Raw genomic sequence first — 21,159 nt, 5'->3', positions numbered from 1 at the left:
GCAGGCCTCTTTTTACAAATCCTATTCTTAAAAAAACATCAAAAAATGTACTTGTCAAAAAAGCATGTCAGTATTTAAGTTAAAAAGTCCCTAAAAAGAAGATTAATATGATCACGCGATGTCATAAATTCTCAACGCATCGGTTTTGACGCACAGATGAAAAAAAGCTTTCTCCAACACGCCAAAAATTAATGATATTCACGCAGCTGACTCTAACATAATGACATGACAGGGTCAAAATTCAACACTTCCCAACTAAAACTGTAATCACATTTTAAAGGTAAAAAATGTTAGTAAGATTATATCATTGTCATGTTAGCATAACTTCTCAACTTCGTTATCTTAAACGAAGAGTTAAAATATTGAACTTCTTTTGTTTTTCAAAATTACTGTGCTCATTTTATTCATAGGGGCCAAGATAACAGGATTGTGACACTGATTTGAGTATCAGTCACTACAATTTTACTACACGAAGTATTGTGAAAAGAACGGTCTACTCTACTTAGTGCAACACAGCCGCTCAATATGTAATGTTCATCACGATGGTGAACGTCGACTTGCTGCAAAACCCAGAATTGAAAAATTTCAATTACAGTTTACAAATAAAAGGTCTAATGAATTGAAGCAATTAGGAGTCGCTTTCAATTATTGATAATGATATTTGTTTTTGAAGGATGGCGGATTGTAATAGTTTTGAACGATATTTCTAAATTTCTATTATTTAAATCCAGATTACGTTTATGTGTATTGAAACAAGAATTTATTTTGATTCTTTTTAATACATGATGACATTTTGACTTTTAAAAGGAATTCGGCAAGCTATTTAAGTGGTAGGATTGGCGCTGATTGCACTCTTTAGCGTTCTTTAGCTTAAGCAGATAAAACTGATAGACATGATAGACATCTCTGCAAGTGATGTTTTAAGATTACTCAAAACCTATTCAAAAAATTATCATGAGCGTACAAAAGTCTTCAGAAAATGTGCTCGATAAGATAAAACACTTTTAGACGTACAATGTTTAAGGAATGTCTTAGTTGATAACATCATCGCATTACAACATTGACAAATCACAACAATACACTGCCAATTACTGTTCCAGCTTACAATAAAGTCTCCGAACAATAATTTTCACTCATAATTACAGCCATCTTTAATCGCAAAGATCTCACGCAACCTTGTTTTAAAGTGTATTGAGCTGCATTTGTTTTTCATTGGAACGTTTGAAATAATATTAATGACAATAAACCTGTCAACGCGTCTATCATTATATGAAGTATTGAATTAATGACACATACCATTCTAAGAGAGATCCGTTTCTCCCACATTTCAGAATTAATACTTTATGATTTAAAAAATTATATAGGGAAAAATTAAGAAATAAATTTGGTTTGCCATTATAATCTTTTTTGCCTGCTATTGTCAACACACTTTGCTGTCAAAGAGCGAAATTATTGAATTCATTTGATGATATTTTTGCGCGTTCTTTTCTAAACCATACAGTTGATGTAGTTAGTAATAATATACAGCAGTACATTTAAAAAAAATGGAACATAGTAGATGCGGCGCATACACGTATAACCTTGACATTTGTAATTGTGGCATATCAAATGCATCAAGCAAACAAAGCGGGTCGGGTGTTGTTCAGTTTTTTATGTTTTAAAGTTACACCCTAAAAACAACTTATCGAAAACCAATTGCCTGAAGAAAAAAAATTGAAACTTTCAAGAGCTCGAGTAAAAATTGAAACTTTCAAGTGAATTAAGTTCGAGATTTGTTTATAGTTGCCACGCGCTGCCGAACCTTGTTAACTTCATTTCGATATGTGAAAAGTTTGATTATCTCAAATAAGTTTAAGTATTTGGTGTCTCCTCAAAAAAAGGTCAAATGGTTATTGCTAAGGAATTCTTAGTTGCAAACGTTTGACCTTTTACAAATACAGAAAAATATCCATGTCGAGGATTAATCACGTGATGTTAATTATGCCACGAATTTTTTCGGCAATAGGTTGCAATTTATATAAAATTGTTATGTTGGTGGTAAATTGCAATTCTAACCAAAACAAATGCCTGAGTTTTGTGAACTATACATTCTTCCTGCGAAGTCCGTTGTCGGCAAAAATTTTCTTCCTTGGTGGCAACGTTTCTATTCATAAATTGAAAGTAATTGCGCAAATACTAAAAGTACCTTGGGAACGCAAACAGTGGATTAAGATAAAAAAATTCAATTAAAGGGTATTGTGCATTTGTATAAGACAATGAGGCGATAGAATAAGCCATCGCACTTGAACTTGTTTAAAACTTCTCACGTTTACTAAAAGTAGCTAAGAGTCATAAATTTCATTAACTATTTACCCACACTCATTGGTTACATTAACAAAGAGTCCCTGCCATTAAGAACTTGCAATTTTCACATGTAATTAAAAACTAAGAACTGTTATGAATAGTCCGAGGTATTTGTAACATAAAACGATAGTAATCTGTTCACACAAAGCTAAGTATCTCTATCACGATATGTCATGTTCGAAGTTTAATTCCAAAATTTTTCATTGCACTGTTGACGCAGAGCGGCGTCATCTGATGCAGAATTTGTCGATAACATACAATTATTCACAGACAGTCTTGTTCGCAATTTTATAAGAGATGAAATATCTATCTGTCAAGTGCGACTGGAAATAAAAATGTCGCGTGGTTGATGACATATGAAATTGTACACTAAAACTGACTTCAGTGACATAGATTCAGGGAACGATTGTCTCTAAAATACTGTCTAGGATTTTAACATAAGCGATATTATATATTTGATGTAATTTATAAAACACAATTTTGGGGTATTCGAATAATGCGTAACCCCTGAAGTGAGAATATGATCAGCATTTGCTTTATTGGTACAGCTCGAAAGAAACCCTCTTTATAGATAGGCAAATTTTATTTAATTATAATTTTCTATCAGTAATTGGATGGGCATGAAAATTGATCATAAGTCGCGTGTCTTATCTTCAACATAGTTGGCACGCAAAATTGTTGATCATATTAACATCCTGAGGAAACTTGACGCCAACTTGAATTATAGCATTCTTTGTTGGGCCTCTTATAGAGTAAAGAAGAGCAAAATGAGTGTAGTTAAGAAAAACATACCAGACACTATTAGGTTAAGTAAACGGTAAAACAACATAATTGTTTCCAGATGACTCCTCGTGAGCAAAATTTTCGAAAGATAAAATGAGATCATGCAGTATTGACACAAAGTCACGAAAAATCATTTTCTGTAAAGATGCGATACATGTATATGGCAAGCACATTTTTAGCTAAATATTTAAATCGTGAACTGCGTGATGAACGTCTTCCAAAATAGCATCAACTTGGTTCAAAATTTAACGCATTATATGTAAATGAGGGAAATGTAGAAACAACCGTACCGCATTAACTGCGTTCTTATACAACCAAACATCGCAGATTTAACTCTTTAGCATCAAAAAAACATTGAAAATTTTCATCGTACTGACATGCTAAGCTGCAATTGTATTTGCTGTGCACAAAGGAAAGTTTGCGTAAAAAAGCAGAAAATTTTCATGAAATTCGTTGTTCATAATCCTTATTTTGCCGGTCTTAAGAATTGAATTTCTCATTTGAGTAAAAATGGAAAAATAACATACTAAGCAAACTTTATCTGTTAATGGACATAATTTAAAATAATAACATAAATGTAACATTAATGAGACAAACGTACTCGTCATTCGTGCTAGTTAAAGGTCCGTATATTGCTCAATCGAATGAAGCATTCATCTTGACCCCGGTCGCGAAGCTTGTCCTAATATTTATTCCTGCAACGCAAATTCCTCAGCAAATTTTTTATTTATTTCTTTGGAATAATAATTCCATTTGATGTTTTTCCAGTGAATAAGAACAACAACATACTTGCAAAGCTGGATTAAAAGATCAGGGTGACTTTGCTATCGTTTAACGAACTAATTTATGAAATTGTGGAATGCAAGTTATTTATAAAAACCATGGAATGCAAATAATTAGTATAAAGTTATCTTTGAGTGCAATCAACAATATTTACTGTTTATATCTAGATTGAGCGAAACGAAACTGCGCATTTTCATTTCTTTTTGATCAAAATTGGAAATACTCATTAGAGAAAACTTTTTCTTAAAATTGATTATTGAATGATGCATATGCGCGAAGATTAAACCTTTTTCTTTGATTTCATCTAAAAAGTTTATTACACACAAACTCGAACTTCTCAATGACAACCCTAAGTTTCATTTGATATCAACGTAGCAATTTTGAATTATATTTTCTTACACATCTCAACATTACCTACAGCTCTAGCTGGGAGTAAAAATATTTTCCTTGGCACTCGATCAAAACTTATGTAACCGTTGTCCCGCTCGACAGATTCAAACAGTAATCACGAAAGCATTTAAAGCGCATGACATGAAAAGAATCATAACAGACAAAAAAAAAGAGGGATAGCCAATAGCAAATTTGTATAAACATTAAATGTATGTATAAACTTACATGACAACAAGTTTGAGTCGTTGGAAACTTTGCGTCGGATTTAACTTCTCAAATATCTCTGTCTTTTGCGATAACAAATTCCTCCCGGCAGTCGACAGACTCTTCTGATGAACACGAAAATTGTAAATACGTATTATGCTATCAATCCAATTTGTACCTGCGTCGTCACCATAATCGCAAACAGTGTTAAGTACACAACCAGTGAGATACAAGTGATCATTGTGTTCCAATATAAATACAATCACGGAAAAGTAGCGAGGGACTAAGTACTAGATTATCGACATATCGAATTTGACACTGCTAATGCAATAATTGAAAAAAACTTAATGAAATCAGTGAAAACGCCATTCAAAACAAACAACAATTTTTCATTTTTATTCTCTTACCCGCCATGGTTTTACATCTATTCTCGCCCGAGAATTTACTCCAAGATAAAAAAGACAATGTACTATAAGTAAAACAGTGTTGTGTAATCTATGTTCAGTAATCATCACGTGGGACTTCACACACATAAATAAAAACATGTCAATTAATTTCCAACAATGCAGTAATTTTCCTTAATACAAATAAATCATTCATGCAAATTGTGCGTTTGAAAGTGCTTAAAGCTATCTGACTAAAGTTATAGGTGAAATACTCAAGCAAAATCCTTTTTCATTTAGAGGTAAATTTTTTGCCCATAGCAAAATGAAGTTGAAATTTAATCATGGCGAATTTTCTTTCGGTGGTGGCATTTTTTTGCCACTATTTCAGCAGTTTACCACTGACTGTTCAATATAGTTAAAAATAAAATTAAGTAAAAATTCATTTGGAGGGTGTAAAAAGCGATATCATCTGTTTCGGACGTGATCATTTAATGAATTTGATCAAATAATGGCATTTTATTTGTTGTTTTTTCTGCAGTTTACCACTGACTGCTCAATACAGTTACAAGTGAAAACATTTTTGAAACGTGGAAAAAGCGACAACATCTGTTTCGGACGTGACCTAATGATTTTTTCATAAAACATAAAAAAATAATCCTATTCAGTGATAAACACCTACTAGAGGTGAAAAATAATAATTTAGGGCGTAAATGCTTCATAATTTCCTGTTGTGTGCAGAACTGACCACACAATACACCTCTTAATTTCTTGAACGGTAAAATAACAATTCCTCCATTTACCAAATGCCATGAAATTAGTGAGAAGACTATTTGTCATTGTCTACAGAAATACAAAATGAAAATTTTTGCTGAAATTGAAAAAGTAACATTTTAAATATACAAGTGGTTACTAATTTAAAAGCTAGTTTGGCCAAGATACGTAGTATTTCGAGACGAGGAATCAAGATTTCATATCAACACTTAATTAATTAACATTTATACGTATATTTACGCTTCGTACGTAATTATAAACCAAGCAATGTAAAAACGATGATTTCTATAAGCAAAGTAAAATCTTCCAAAATGCACCATGGCACAATAGCGTTCATTTTGGTTGTGTCCATGTGGAAATTAAACTCCTAAGATTTTGCAACTTGTAAATATCTGAACTTCATTACAGGTGTCTAAAGGTTGAGAAAAAATATCATAATTATACAGATAGTAGTGCGTTGAAAGAAGGATTTCATTTGAAAAGACGTGAAAATAAAAGAACTTAATTGACAAATCCTAATCTTCTTGTTATTGACCAAATACGACAAGCAGTCTACTACAAAATATTACAATAGCTACTTTGGTATGTTTGTGGTAATAAGAATTTTAAGAAGCTTTTATTTGATGAAAGCGATTTGGCTCATTCGTGCACCTAGCTGTCATTGCTAAATTTGATAAATGTAAAGAAATAAAATAAATATGAGACATATTACGTAAACTATCTATTCATTTTATATTCTAAATAATGACTATAAAAGAAATCTATTCATATCACTTGTTGTTTGCACACGTATAAAGTTTGAAGGTTTGATAAAGGTCAGTTTTTGGAGTCAAGAAAAAGGAAAAAAGTAAATAATAGTGTACATGAGATGATAAACTATATAGAATGTTATCCAAATTAAAAGGACTCTTTTTGTCCAAACAAGTCGTTCAACACATCAGATATAAACAGATACTAATCAAGTGCTGATATTGTTAAACTATTTTCTGTTTTATCTAGCGCAACAGAAAAACTCGGTGAAATTTGATTTTAAGACAGCGTGGATAATGATGACAACGTGTCAAGTATAACTGAGTATCATGCACATAGTGTCACAATATGCTTTGGTGTTATGGTTGTTTTGTCAGCTATGTTCAGTATAATAGTAAAACACATAACATGTCAATCTTTTGATGATTCTAGGTTATATGTTATATCAATATAAATACATCAACTTTAACTGGTATAACTGTGTAAAAGCACTATTGAAAATGTGCATTTAATGAATAAAAAAAGTCTTTTGAAAATAAACATGTTTCAACTTTCAACATCTCATGATGCCATTTTTGTATAAGCGAGAATAGCCCTTACGTATATGATAATGTTTGTAGTAGTAATACAATACTATCACTTTATCTTATAGCCTTTAATTTAACTTGTCTTACTTTATTTAGATCGCGATTCTTTATTTAATAATATAATAAATTCCATGTTATAAATGACTGAAAGATAACGCTTAAACAGACTAATTAGAGTCTGCCTTTGTCTGGTGTTCTACCAGTAATATTTTACTGACAATGACGTAGGGCTGGCGCACAATCCATATTTGACACCAGGATACTCACTCCCCACGTTTCAAACCTCTTCGCGGCCCTTGCATGACGTAGGGCTGGCGCAATCTATATTTGACACATTGCAACAGTAAACTAAATAAATTAAAGCGAAATAATACCATTGTCCACCCCGAAGATGCTGCACCTATTTACGATCATAATTATAGCCATTGAAAAAATCGTTTAACCAATTACAGACCGCAAACAACTGTGCTTGACCGACATGCAATGACTCTTTACTCAAAATTTGAGGAATAAATCTCAGATAGTAAATTTCAATCTGCTCATTTTTGTTGAATTATCTCACATTGTCATCAAATATGAAAAACAGAATGCATCCGCACAAGTTGATCAGTCGATGCAGTGTAATAAACCCAGCAATAAAAAGAATTGCATGAAATAACATCAATAAACTCTCAAAATAAATACACCATATCATTGTTTCCTTGAATCTACAAACACGTATATCTATCATCGAAAATCCTAATTCGGCTATTACGCAGGATCAAATATTTTAACCAATGTGGCACTGTTTGCTCACATATAGAAAAGATAATTTTGTACCATAGAATTCAATTGTCAGATGAATATTACAGATAACTAATGATCGAATCGTTCACGAGAATTGTAAATTTATTGATTGGTTGTATAGTTTCTATATACATTCATATAGATCATTGAAAGCAATAGAAGAGAAAAACTGCGGTTAAAACTACTTCTCCTTAATGGAAACTGGCTAATTTATCATACTATACTTAATTGTTTACAACAGTTGTCTGTGAGTTTATATCAAGGACAGAGAACAAAAACACACGCAAACTAATGACAAGTACAAAAACAAATCTTCATTCCTAGAAAATACTTTTCCCAGACAACACTGTCTGTAAAGTCACTAAACCTTATCAACTGTCTTAAAATAGCTTATAATGATGGCTTTTTGTTCTAGAAACAGTTAAGCAGGAATACAACGTTATTGCCTATCAATTACGATTATCGTTAATTATCTTCATTTGACATTATATAGGCAATACGTGCTTGTACTTTTTTAGCTAGTGCCTTTTTCTGAAATACAATCATTTCAGGTTTTATCATCAACATGTAAACATATATCATATACGTATTACTGTATATCAAAAAGGTGATTTTAAACGTCTTCAGAAAAACGTGATTTAGTGTAGTCATGTGTTGCGTAATTTGTTGCATTGTAAATATAAACGTCGTAAACAATTTTTAAAATGTTGGCAAATAAAAGCATCATGGAAAAGGATTATTGGTGATCATTTTCAAATTATCAGTGACTATTTCAGTGCCATTAACGCTATTAAACCAACTAAATGAATTGTCGTTTGTCGACTATGCTTTTTTGTTTAATGATAGAATATGATGCCAAACTTCATATTGAAACTATCCATGGCATGCAGTCAAGTTTGCATGTGGGATGAAAAATACCACTAACGACATGGCTATACACGTTTAACAAGATCTTTTGAGGTGCTAAAATGTATTATTTACTATTCTCAAGATAATAAGCTTTAGAAATTAACCAATTTAAATAATCGACAGCAGTAACTAAACGATATAATTTCATAAAAAAATGGCTATTGAAATATGGAGTTTATATTGTGTAAAGTTCTGAATGAAAATAAGGTTAAACAGATCACCTGCATATTTGAGCTTATTCCAGTCACAATAAACTGTGATCATATGAAATTTATTGAAATGTGTAAAACAAGTCCATGACTAAACTCATCGGGGCATGACTTAATAAGATTTTTAGATACGGTAAATGTCGACGCGTCAGGCAAAATTATTTCCCCAGCCCTTTGATGATCAATCTAATTTCCTAACGATTAGTTGTGAACGTCAGCATTATGATTAGAAACTTCTAGTTAGTAATCGAAAAACTGGCTCTCGGTCAATGATACTGTCGCCATATGTTTTTATGATAAAGTTTTCAGTCGCTGCTTTATGTTCTAAGATAACGTTTATTATCAGCAACGAATTATAACTGACAACTAAATGGAGATCAGTCTGAAACTGGATGCATTTTTCTGATAACTTCAGTAACACAGCGTTATTTTGAAATTATAGCAGTTACAGCTAATGCAGCTACATCTTCAACTTCAGGTTCATATAATAAAGATATATCTGATTAAAGCCTAAACAACGTAAAAACTAAAATCACAAGGCATGGAGATAATATAGAACATCTCTCCTGCCGACAGGTGTTGCTGTCTAAGATTGTCACCGTGCTGAAAACGTTCTACAAATGCGCATTGGAATAATCGCGTGCAGTTTTGGTCAAAAATGGTCAAGACGTGCTGAGATGGTGACAGTTGGGTGTTTGCAATATCCTCCAATCCACTTTCGCGTAAAAATAACAAAAATGTAGAAATCAGCTGATATCAGATAATCTCAATGATATCAGATTATTTTGAAGCAACCTTCGAAATTTTTAAATGAATTATCATTTCCAATTATGGTCCCAAAAGATTAAATTTTGTAGACGTCAACTCTTCGAGAAGCGCACGTTATTATAATTTATTTTGACCGATAAAATACATGTATAATGTTTGTAAATATATGGACTATATGGTGTGTTGTTATGTTAAATTATAAAATAAACACAATGAAACGCGTGCGCTGATTGGTCTAGAGCTGAGTTTGCATAAGCCAGTGCAAAACACATCTGAGCTCAAACAATCAAATCAATCTAAACAATGAATCAGTCAAAGAGAATTTGCGAATGGATCATGAACACATTTTAGAGGGAAATTAAAAATTTTTTTCTTTTTTTTGCATTATTGTTATTTTATAAAAGAAATAAAAGATGTTTTTCGTGTTTGCACTGGCCTATGCAAACCTCGGAGACGTTTGTGAGAACTCTCGAGCATGTGCAACCCTCGACCTTCGGTTTCGCACTGATCTGCTCTCGAGTTCTCCCAAAGGTCTCCTCGGTTGGCATAAGCCTGTAAACATCTTTTATTTTTTAAATAATGCGTAGTGGATGAAATGGATGAAATACAATCTCGTATAGTGAAAAACCCTGACCGCAATTCAGCAGTTCGGCAAAAGCTTTGAATAATCAAGAAACACGTCTTTTTTGACGAAATATAAAAACACGACGCGACGGAATCTTTCGATTATTATCAATTGGTCGTGTAAACTAATTGTGCCACCGATTTGTAAGTGAAACTAAAGGACACATTGCCATACCAACTTCGTATTTCACAAAAACATTCTGTAGATTTATACATCTATACGCCATATTTAGTTTTATGAAAAAATACATGACTTTATGCACAATTTTCCCTATTTCCACGACTATTTTTCCCAAGTTTTGTAAAGTTTTTAAAATTTAAGGGACAGTTGCACACTCTTACTCCCTAACTCGTGCGTCTAACGTGCTGACAGATAGTCTGTTACTTAATGTACACCATGTTGATAAATTTTATAGATGTAAATTATTATTTTCCAATGCAACTACGCTTTACTGATATCCTTATCCAGGGATTGATAATTTTAAAGGAACAACTTTGCGTGTGGTCAAATCAGCCAAGTAAGTCAGTCCCCCTGTAGCGGACTTAGCTAGTCCTTACGTCGGTAAATTCGTGGTGCTACCCCTGCATTCACTGCAAATAGAAGCATGACATATAACAGTTATAGATACTCCCATAAAAAACAAACATTCTAGAAAGAAATCACTTAAGTCAGTTCCCCCATGTCGGGAAATTCTTGGTGCTACCCCTGCATTCACTGCAAATAGAAGCATGACATATAACAGTTATAGATACTCCCATAAAAAACAAACATTCTAGAAAGAAATCACTTAAGTCAGTTCCCCCATGTCGGGAAATTCTTGGTGCTACCCCTGCATTCACTGCAAATAGAAGCATGACATATAACAGTTATAGATACTCCCATAAAAAACAAACATTCTAGAAAGAAATCACTTAAGTCAGTTCCCCCATGTCGGGAAATTCTTGGTGCTACCCCTGCATTCACTGCAAATAGAAGCATGACATATAACAGTTATAGACACTCCCATAAAAACAAACATTCTAGAAAGAAATCACTTAAGTCAGTTCCCCCATGTCGGGAAATTCTTGGTGCTACCCCTGCATTCACTGCAAATAGAAGCATGACATATAACAGTTATAGATACTCCCATAAAAAACAAACATTCTAGAAAGAAATCACTTAAGTCAGTTCCCTTATGTCGGGAAATTCTTGGTGCTACCCTTGCATTCACTGAAAATAGAAGCATGACGTATAACAGTTATAGATACTCCCATAAAAAACAAATGTTCTGGAAAGAAATCACTTAAGTCAGTTCCCTCATGTCGGGAAATTCTTGGTGCTACCCTTGCATTCACTGAAAATAGAAGCATGACGTATAACAGTTATAGATACTCCCATAAAAAACAAATGTTCTGGAAAGAAATCACTTAAGTCAGTTCCCTCATGTCGGGAAATTCTTGGTGCTACCCTTGCATTCACTGCAAATAGAAGCATGACATATAACAGTTATAGATACTCCCATAAAAAACAAACATTCTAGAAAGAAATCACTTAAGTCAGTTCCCCCATGTCGGGAAATTCTTGGTGCTACCCTTTCATTCACTGAAAATAGAAGCATGACGTATAACAGTTATAGATACTCCCATAAAAAACAAATGTTCTGGAAAGAAATCACTTAAGTCAGTTCCCCCATGTCGGGAAATTCTTGGTGCTACCCTTGCATTCACTGAAAATAGAAGCATGACGTATAACAGTTATAGATACTCTCATAAAAAACAAATGTTCTGGAAAGAAATATTTACTTTTATCACTGAGATGAATTAGGCGTAGTCGTCCAAAGTCGAAACGTATAAATGAATGTTTTGTTTACTTTATGTCTACTTTCTACAAATTAATTTTTTATGTATTTTATACTGAGTAAGAATAGAGAAAAGCATAACATATCACTGTTAGTGTTGTACTGTAACAATTGTTTCTTTATACATTATATTATTATAAGGTAAATTTGCATGAAAATTGTAACTAGCATCAAAAATGTGCTTTGCTTTACCTGTTACTTGCCGGTAATTTAAGAATGGCAACAAACGCATGCGCAGCAGTTTGAAGTTACGTATAATAGTATTACTTTTTTTGACCTTTGGGATCACTGATCACTCTATAAAAGTAAATCGTAAGATAAACTGATTTGGAGGAAACCAAGGAAAAGTCGTACTCGTTATCGTACCGCACATTTTTCTATTATCGAACAATCTAAGTTGATGATGAATATTATGTTTATGTCGGTATTTCAACAGTTTCGCACCTGATTTTTACCTGATTTTTACCATGTGTGTTACACCCAGCCCCCCGGGTGGCGACGTCCCTGATTTCAATAATATGCAAAATGCATAAAGAGGTGCAACAGCCATTGTAAATACCCAGTACAAAAAACACCAATACATATTTTTAACAATTGTTAATCATTTATTACAATAAAATATACTGTTTTAGTGAAAACTAAAGCAGAGAACTAAATAAATACTGTCAATTGATGCCAATCAAGCTGCCTCAACGGATTGGGGCACATGACGATTTTTAACTTGAGAAACACATGTGACGTAACGTGAATGTCATTTCGCAAAAAGGAAAGCAAGATCATGAATCATGGAGTCAACAAGCTCTGGACATTGGCGGGAAAGATCATCTGTAAATAACTGGAGAACTATCACATCAGGCTTATAGCTTTTCAACCATTATAAGTCATGCTTGAAATCTTTGTCGATAGTTCGACTTTTTATGCTCTTTAAGGAAACATGTTCTGAGGACGTCAGATGAAAGTTCTTATACGCGCGGTCATCAAAATTTGAATTCAAATCATCCCTTTAAGCGACGTACAAAGGAGTGACCAAATATTAAAATGTTAGATAAACAGCTTGACATAACGATAAATAGGAACTCTATCACCATTTGATTCTTTCTTACCAACTTGGAATGATACTTTACGTCCGACTTTGAGAGACGTCTATCCCTCGGTCAGTTTGACGAGAATGACCTTGGGCCTTAGTGCAACTTATTCAACTCTATATATAACTACAACATGCCACGTGCATTTATACATGATTGGAATTACCTGAAGTGTATCAACTATTTCCACCAAAGGCCAGAAACTTGACCTCTGAAGCAATAAAACTATTATTCGCTTCGTGGCAAAAAAACTCCTTTTCCAGCCGTCAATTAGAAAAATAAATTATAAAACACATTCGAAAAAAATATCATCTTGTAAACTCAAGATTCGAGTTACAATAGCAAGAGAAAAGATTTAAATTTAAATCTTAGCTTTGAATCCTGTCTTATACTAATATAACTCGAATCTTGAGTTTACAATGTGATGTTTTTTGGAGTATTTTTTATTATTTGTTCAACTTTCAATCATAACAATCTTTTGCAAAAGCATTATTAAGACATTTTATTTTTTAAATGTAGTTTAATATTCAATGTACGAGAAATCCCCACCATACGTGACATCATAAAGCATGCAAATTTTGACAATCGTCGCTCGGAGTTCCACATATCTTGTCAGCTATAAAAGGATTTATAGCAACAGAAAATATGTATTAGCTAATTTAAGACATAATAGCACTAGTCAACAATTTCCAATACTCTAGCTAATTACTCTCGATTCCACACGATTAAAGAGATAAAGACTGAAAGGGACATATCGTATAACCAACTTACTTTCTTGCGCAACAATTCAACAATTTAGCCCCACCCCTCTCCCTACCCTACCAGTGGAAAATTCAAATTAAATTTTTATAAACAATTGAAAGAGCTCAATTGAAAAAGAGACATTTCATTTAAATTATATCTAAGTGTATCGAGTAATTGAACTACGTACATGTAGAGGAAGGAATTTTTATAAATAAAAAATTTATAACAAAGCAACAACAAAAACAAACCTGTACAAGTTTTTCCATCTCCAGTGTAACCTTCATTACATGTACATATATATGTTCCAGGCCCTGTATCTTGACAAGTTGCATAAGGACTGCAATCATCTCTTGCTGTACCACAAAACATTATTTCTAAAGCAAAACACAGAGCACAACTAGTTACTGGGTTCTACAATCAAATATGAAAAGAAAGAAAGCAATAACAAAAAACAAACCAGTACAAGTTTTTCCATCTCCTGTATAACCTTCATTACATGTACATGTATATGTTGCCGGTCCTGTATCTTGACATGTTGCATAAAGACTGCAATCATCTCTTGGTGTACCACAAATGTTTAATTCTGGTAAAAAATTGTAGGAAGATTTTTAGATGCAGAGTTTTATAAACGGTTTTAAAAAGAAAACAAAGCAACAACAAAACAAACCTGTACAAATTTTTCCATCTCCAGTGTAATCTTCATTACAAGTACATATATATGTTCCAGGCCCTGTATCTTGGCAAGTTGCATAAGGACTGCAATCATCTCTTGCTGTACCACAAAACATTATTTCTAAAGCAAAACACAGAGCACAACTAGTTACTGAGTTCTACAATCAAATATGAAAAGAAAGAAAGCAACAACAAAAAACAAACCTGTACAAGTTTTTCCATCTCCTGTATAACCTTCATTACATGTACATGTATATGTTGCCGGTCCTGTATCTTGACATGTTGCATAAGGACTGCAATCATCTCTTGGTGTGCCACAAGTCATTATTTCTAAAGCAAATAACAGAACAAAACTAGTTACGGATTTCTACAATCAAATTTAAAAAGAGAGAAAGCAACAACAAAAACAAACCTGTACAAGTTTTTCCATCTCCAGTATAACCTTCATTACAAGTACATATATATGTTCCAGGCCCTGTATCTTGACAAGTTTCATAAGGACTGCAATCATCTCTTGGTGTACCACAAATCTTTATTTCTAAATTAAAAATGAGATACTTTGTTGTTACATATTAGCACTGCCATAAAACAGACAACAGAAAGCGCAGTATAGGTTCGACAAAATAGTAAGTTGTAACCTCATCGAGCTACTGATATTTTTTAGGAGAAACTTTTTTTGCATGCTATGTAGTGTATATTGAATGAATTTCTTTATGAAACAAATTTGAAAAAGATGAAATCCCAATTCACTTTTAATCAGTGTTACGAGCAAAAGCAAATTTCAAAATTTGACTAAAAATTAAATACAATGTCTTTCAGGTAGTTCAATGTATCAAAACTATTTAACAATCACCAAGATAAAGAAGATTGTCCTAAGGAGCATCGCGAAGTTTATCAATAGCTGCATGACGTATGTTATGTACAATTTTTTAACACGATTGATCTCAAGACAAAACAACGACAAAGAAGAAACACAAAACTCTTTCATAACAATAATAGTTGTAGCAAAAAAAGCTTGTCAATGCCTTCATAAGAAAATCCTTTATAACAGCACCAACCAAAACAAATGTTGTACAATCACTTTCACATTACACATAAATTCAAGCAAAAGTTCGTTATTTATAATCTAGGACCTACGTGTGCATTCCTTCCCATCTCCTTGGTAACCTTCTTTACAGAGGCACTTGTAGCTGTCTGGGCCAGTGTCACTACACGTTGCATGCTCATGGCAATCATCTCTGTCAGTTCCACATATTTCTAACGCTAATAATGACAATTATAGAAAAAATTCATCAGTTTATTTTAAAAATGCTATTATTCCTGACAGTTCAAAGAATATTGCCAAAAGCTATGAGCGTTGCAAGTCCTAAGTCGTGGGCTGGATGCTAGAAAATTGAATTGAATTATTAACAAGGTTGTTGGTGAATCCTCCTATCACACTTTCAGTTTCTCTGTATATAAGATTATTATAACCGATGATGCAATGAGACCTTTGTAATCGGCAACGATAGCCAATCATAATTCACACAATTTTTTAAATAGTTTTCTTCTTTTATGAAAAAAAATGCATTTATATTTTCATTTGCGTATACTACATGCAAAACTAATTTCAACTTGTATGGCAAAAGTTAATTAATAAAATTGTAATAAAATGTCACCACTTCTACCTCGACAAGTCTTTCCATCACCAGAATAATTTGGCTTGCATTTACAACTGTAAGTCCCATTTCCATTGTCTGTACAAGACGCAAGATACGGATGACAATCGTCAGCCAAGGTAGCACATTTGAATTGAGCTGAAAATAATTTATTTGATTAAAATTCGCATTTTCTTTCCAAGATTTGACTGGCAGATATTACACATGTAGCGATCCCTTTTTAGGAGAAACTAAAGACATTGTAAACAATAAAGATGACTATCACACTCATTGACTTTGACAATAAAAGGAAAGGGAGGGAAGGAGAGCTTGAGACGGCCTTTCTTTGCAGTAATAACTTGAGTTTACTGGCGCAGTAAAAAATGTTTAATGGTATGTTCAATTTGGCGATGTTTATCTAGAAAATGCACGATTGTCTTTAAAAATTGGGTATACGATTGTTTTGAATGTTTATGGCTACTTTTCACAGGATACACAGTAAGCACTCTTTGTGCTATAAAATACATTCACGAAATTTTCCCAATTTTGTAGATTTAGAGGTAGTTCGTCCACTTTTACTGCAAAAATTTCCTTGAAAGATTTGCTCCTTAATTTGGTTACCGCAAAAGTGGTTTTTCCGTAACTCAAATCGGCTTCTACCACATTTAATTTTGGACAAGTTGTTATGCCCCCTTCAAAACTTCATGTAATAACAACATGCACTCAAAGAAATATCACTCGTGATTGAAGCGCGAAGTCTTTCGCAGGAATAAGTTTCCCATAGAGGCATAGACTATAGAAATTATATCTTTATTAAATTAAAAGGACTTACCAACGCACTTCTTTCCGTTACCAACGTATCCATCTTTAGAAGTACACTCATAATTAGGGGGAGTGGTGTCTTTACAGACTGCGTGTTCAGGATGACAATCATATCTCTTTGAGCCACATGTTGAAGGAACTATAAATTACGTTATCACGAAAGTTACAATATAGATGTAGCAAAAATATTTCATGTTTGATCGGTAGAAAACAGTGCGAGTCATTTTGTTAATTGTTGGGAAGCAATACAGTGAGCAAAGATAATAATCAAAACAGAGATGGCGAACTTTTCTTAATTTACTTACTCCAAAAGTGTTGGTAGTTGTACACATTTGATTATATTTATTTTAAAGTCATAATCAAGCAAATTTTCAAATTCTTAATCAAAGCAAGCCAGAGGTCCTTTAGTACATACAGAAAAGGAATGCACTGCTGAAATGTTTCTAGCCTATCAAAGTGCGCAACTTCACCGGAAGAGGCGCTAAAAATACAAGAAACCCAGTCGACCATGCTACTATGTAAAGAAAAATCAAACAAAACCTCGAACATTATCTAAGATGAGCAAAAATTGCAAAGATGAAACCTGGGAACATTTTAGTAAAGTCAGAACGAAAATTAAATCGCTATACTGAGGTAACTTGTGAAGGATAATGTCATAATTACCTGGACAGAAGCGGATTAAAAAGTCGTCGACACTTTCAGTTAACTGCTCAAAACTTTCGGTAAGGAGAGCATTAGCTGGTGATCTAACCATGTCTCTAACTTCTTGTTTCGCCTTATCGTCACGTAGACCAACGCCAACCGCGAACACATTCAAATATTTACGGTTATGGAATGGTATCATTGCTTCCTTTACAGGCAAGAAACCTTCATAAGGAAATCAGGAAACAACTAAAGCAACGTAGACTTCTCAAAATGACGTAATGATTACCGGATGAAGAAGTCGGCATTCACAAAAAACTTATACTAAGTTTAAAGAATAAAAATACATGTGCGTTAACGCATGACTTCAAGTGTCATATATCCCATCAAAAATGTAGCCCTTTACTTTACACTTGTTCTGTTAATGATGAGTAACAAAATTATAGATTCTGAGTGAAACTATAAGTAGCGACAGCAGAAACTTTGTCTACTTTACTTTATGCACATGTGTATATAAACGTATTATTTCTCAGTTGTATTCCAATTAACAGTTTGATTACATTATATGCTAACTTGTGTTTTTCATACAATAATTTGTGTGTTATGTCTTCCGCAAGCATGAAATCATTTCAGGTACGTGTGTTAGGTTGTAAAAGATGTGATCGTGCTTTGTTATACAAAATAAACGGAATTGATACAGGTATAACTAATCCAATTAGGAAAGAAGATGTTTCTTATAAAGAGCTCTAACAAAATATTGCAACTACTTGCCAAGACATCATAATCAATGCAGTTATTAAAGTTAAACACGAATCTTTGGAATAGGCACAAAAACACGTTAAAAGTAATTCACAAGTCGATCATAAGCCAAACAAATAACTTAAAGTAATAATAAAGATTAATGGAAAAGATGAATTAAAAGAAATTTTTGGCAGCAATAACGAAGACCCTCTTTCCTACCTCTTCGCCTTGATTCTATAGTCTGTTTTCCATCAGTTATCACCATGAATACTTTCAGGACACTTGGATCATTTACACGTAAACCAGCTGCTTCAGTAACCACTTTCTGATCAGCCAACTTTAGAGCTTTGTTTGTCTTGGTACGGCCGCCAGAATATGGTCCGGGCATTTCTTTAGCAACTTCAACAAATTTTCCAGGTTCTTGACTTTCTTTAAGAGTTATTCGCAATGTACCCTCTTCGCTAAATGTGACAATAGCACCTTGACCAATCACCTTGCCTTCATCATCTCTTTCCCCGATCTTTAACTTTTGGCCAATCTCAACGACAAAATCCCTCATAAGTTCATAATCCTGGAGGCGAATGCTTCCAGAACGATCAAGTACAAGTATCAGATCTGTTTTCGCACAATTTGCTTTGGCAGTTGAAAGAGCTAAAAAAAAACATCAAGTTGTCAATTTCCATATTTCTCTATATTATAACGATGCCGTTGAAGTTTTCATAAATGCCCACAAAGCATTTCTACTTTTTCCTCTTTCAAAAATATAGCCATAGTCAAGTGATTACATTTACATTTGTTAAACAAATTTAAGGTTTTAGATCACATTCAAATTTACCGATTCAATTGAAACATAAGATCCGTAAATTTTTTTGTTCGCAATTTAGACTTTTTGTTCGGAGTGCACATGATGAAGTGTAAATTTATCTAAGTGCAACTTATAGTTTTTTTTAATATCTTTCTCAGAGATGCAAAGGCAAATGTGCCACGTCTTATGTGGGATCCACAAAAATGGACGTTTGCTAAAACTTTTTAACAAGTGCATGTACTTTGATACTGCAAAGTAACCGAAATTCATAAATTCTTCATACAATTATCATAATTTACACTGACATAGACATATTGACATATTCATAACACATTATGCAAGTTGTTTTGAAAAGTTGCCACGAAAATTGTATTTCAGAAATAATTACTTCTCTAAAATCTGTAACCACAACGAAATCAAGCTTAGGTTTTATTATTGAATATATTATTTTACCTTGGCAACTTCGTCCACTGCCAGTATAACCTTCATCACAAGAGCACATGTGATCGCCGGGACCCATGTTAATACATGACGCATTTTCACCACAGTTATTGAGATCAGTTTCGCAATTATTAATGGCTGAAACAAAAATTGAATAATTAATCAACAAAAGCTGCTTCAGGTTCATTAGACCTGTCCAGCAAGGTGCGAAGATCATATCTTCATTTAATTTCAAACACCGCACTGCATATAACATTCTTTCAAAAGCTGCCGTAGATAGTCACGCGCTGTATTTTAAAACTTCACTGATTGCTTTATCAAATAGCTAAAATTTTTGTATGTTGCATTCCTATTAACAATTTCATTGCATTTTCAAAACCTCTTGCTCTTTTCTCTGTCATTTGATACGAGTCTAACTAGAAATTTTGCCTTTTTGCAAGGACTGAATTTTCCTATAAACATAAATCTTTTACCAACTTACTCCTCACCCGCATTTACACGCAGTTTATGAGAAACTCCTGTCAATATATGCTATTGTGCCATGGTATACGTACTGGGAAAACAAAACAGGCTCATTGTTTCACACACATACATCCCCTTACGAAAATTATCAATAGGAATTCCTATTAAAACTTTCTACAGGATCCTATTGGAAATTGGCCCATGAGCCTATAGGAATAATCTATAGGATGCTGTAAGAACCTATAGGAATTCCTATAAGAATTCCTATAAGAATTCTTACAAAGGAATCTTATTGGAATTCCTACAAGTTTTCCTACAGAAATTATTGCTATAAGAATTCTTACCAGATCTCCAAATTCCTATTAAAACTTCCTATAGGATCCTATTGGAAATTGGCCCATGAGCCTATAGGAACAACGTGTAGCATGCTGTAGGAACCTATAGGAATTCATATAAGAATTCTTACAAGAATTCCTATACGAATTCTTACAAAGAAATCCTATTAGAATTCCTACAAGCATTCCTATACAAATTCCTACAAGAACTGCAATACGACATCCTGCAAGAATTCCTATAAGAATTCGTACCAGATCTCCGGCGAAAATTCCCACAAAACTCTTAAAAGAATTTGTAAAGAGGCTAAACTATAGCTTACAGATTACAACAGAATCTAATCGGATTTTTTATAAAATCTCACGTGAATTGCTACATAATCTAATTGTCATGGGGAGTTCTTAGAACATACATAGGGAATTCTACATGATTTTAAATGACATAGTTTTGCCCCACAAGTTTCTATTAGACTCTCTAAAAGACTATAAATTCTTACAGGATCATAGGATTGACAAGTCATAAAAAACAGACACATTACTGTAGATGCCCGTTAAATATAATGCAGAAAACTCAAATAATTTAATAAAACTTAAAAATTTTAAAACTTGCATACGTTAATACAATTGCAAAAATTACCAATAATA

At 33.2% G+C, this 21,159-nt stretch overlaps 1 protein-coding gene across 50 annotated transcripts in view; it reads right to left on the bottom strand.

The window, feature by feature from the left end:
* Window positions 1-21,159, bottom strand: part of LOC124440255 — an 80,797-nt gene that overhangs the window by 47,822 nt on the left and 11,816 nt on the right. For 2 of the 50 annotated variants that reach the window (XM_046990568.1, XM_046990569.1), the window contains exon 1: window positions 4,525-4,740. The exons of the other annotated variants lie outside the window; for them this stretch is intronic. The gene's annotated coding sequence lies outside the window, so the exon portion shown is untranslated. Of the gene's footprint in view, window positions 1-4,524; window positions 4,741-21,159 lie in introns of those variants that run through there. 50 annotated transcript variants of the gene reach the window in all.

Source organism: Xenia sp. Carnegie-2017, unplaced genomic scaffold (genome assembly GCF_021976095.1).
Source record: "Xenia sp. Carnegie-2017 unplaced genomic scaffold, XeniaSp_v1 HiC_scaffold_2, whole genome shotgun sequence".
NCBI lineage: Eukaryota > Metazoa > Cnidaria > Anthozoa > Malacalcyonacea > Xeniidae > Xenia > Xenia sp. Carnegie-2017.
Note: the sequence above shows the minus strand (reverse complement) of the source record. Positions and strands in the feature narration are given on the sequence as shown.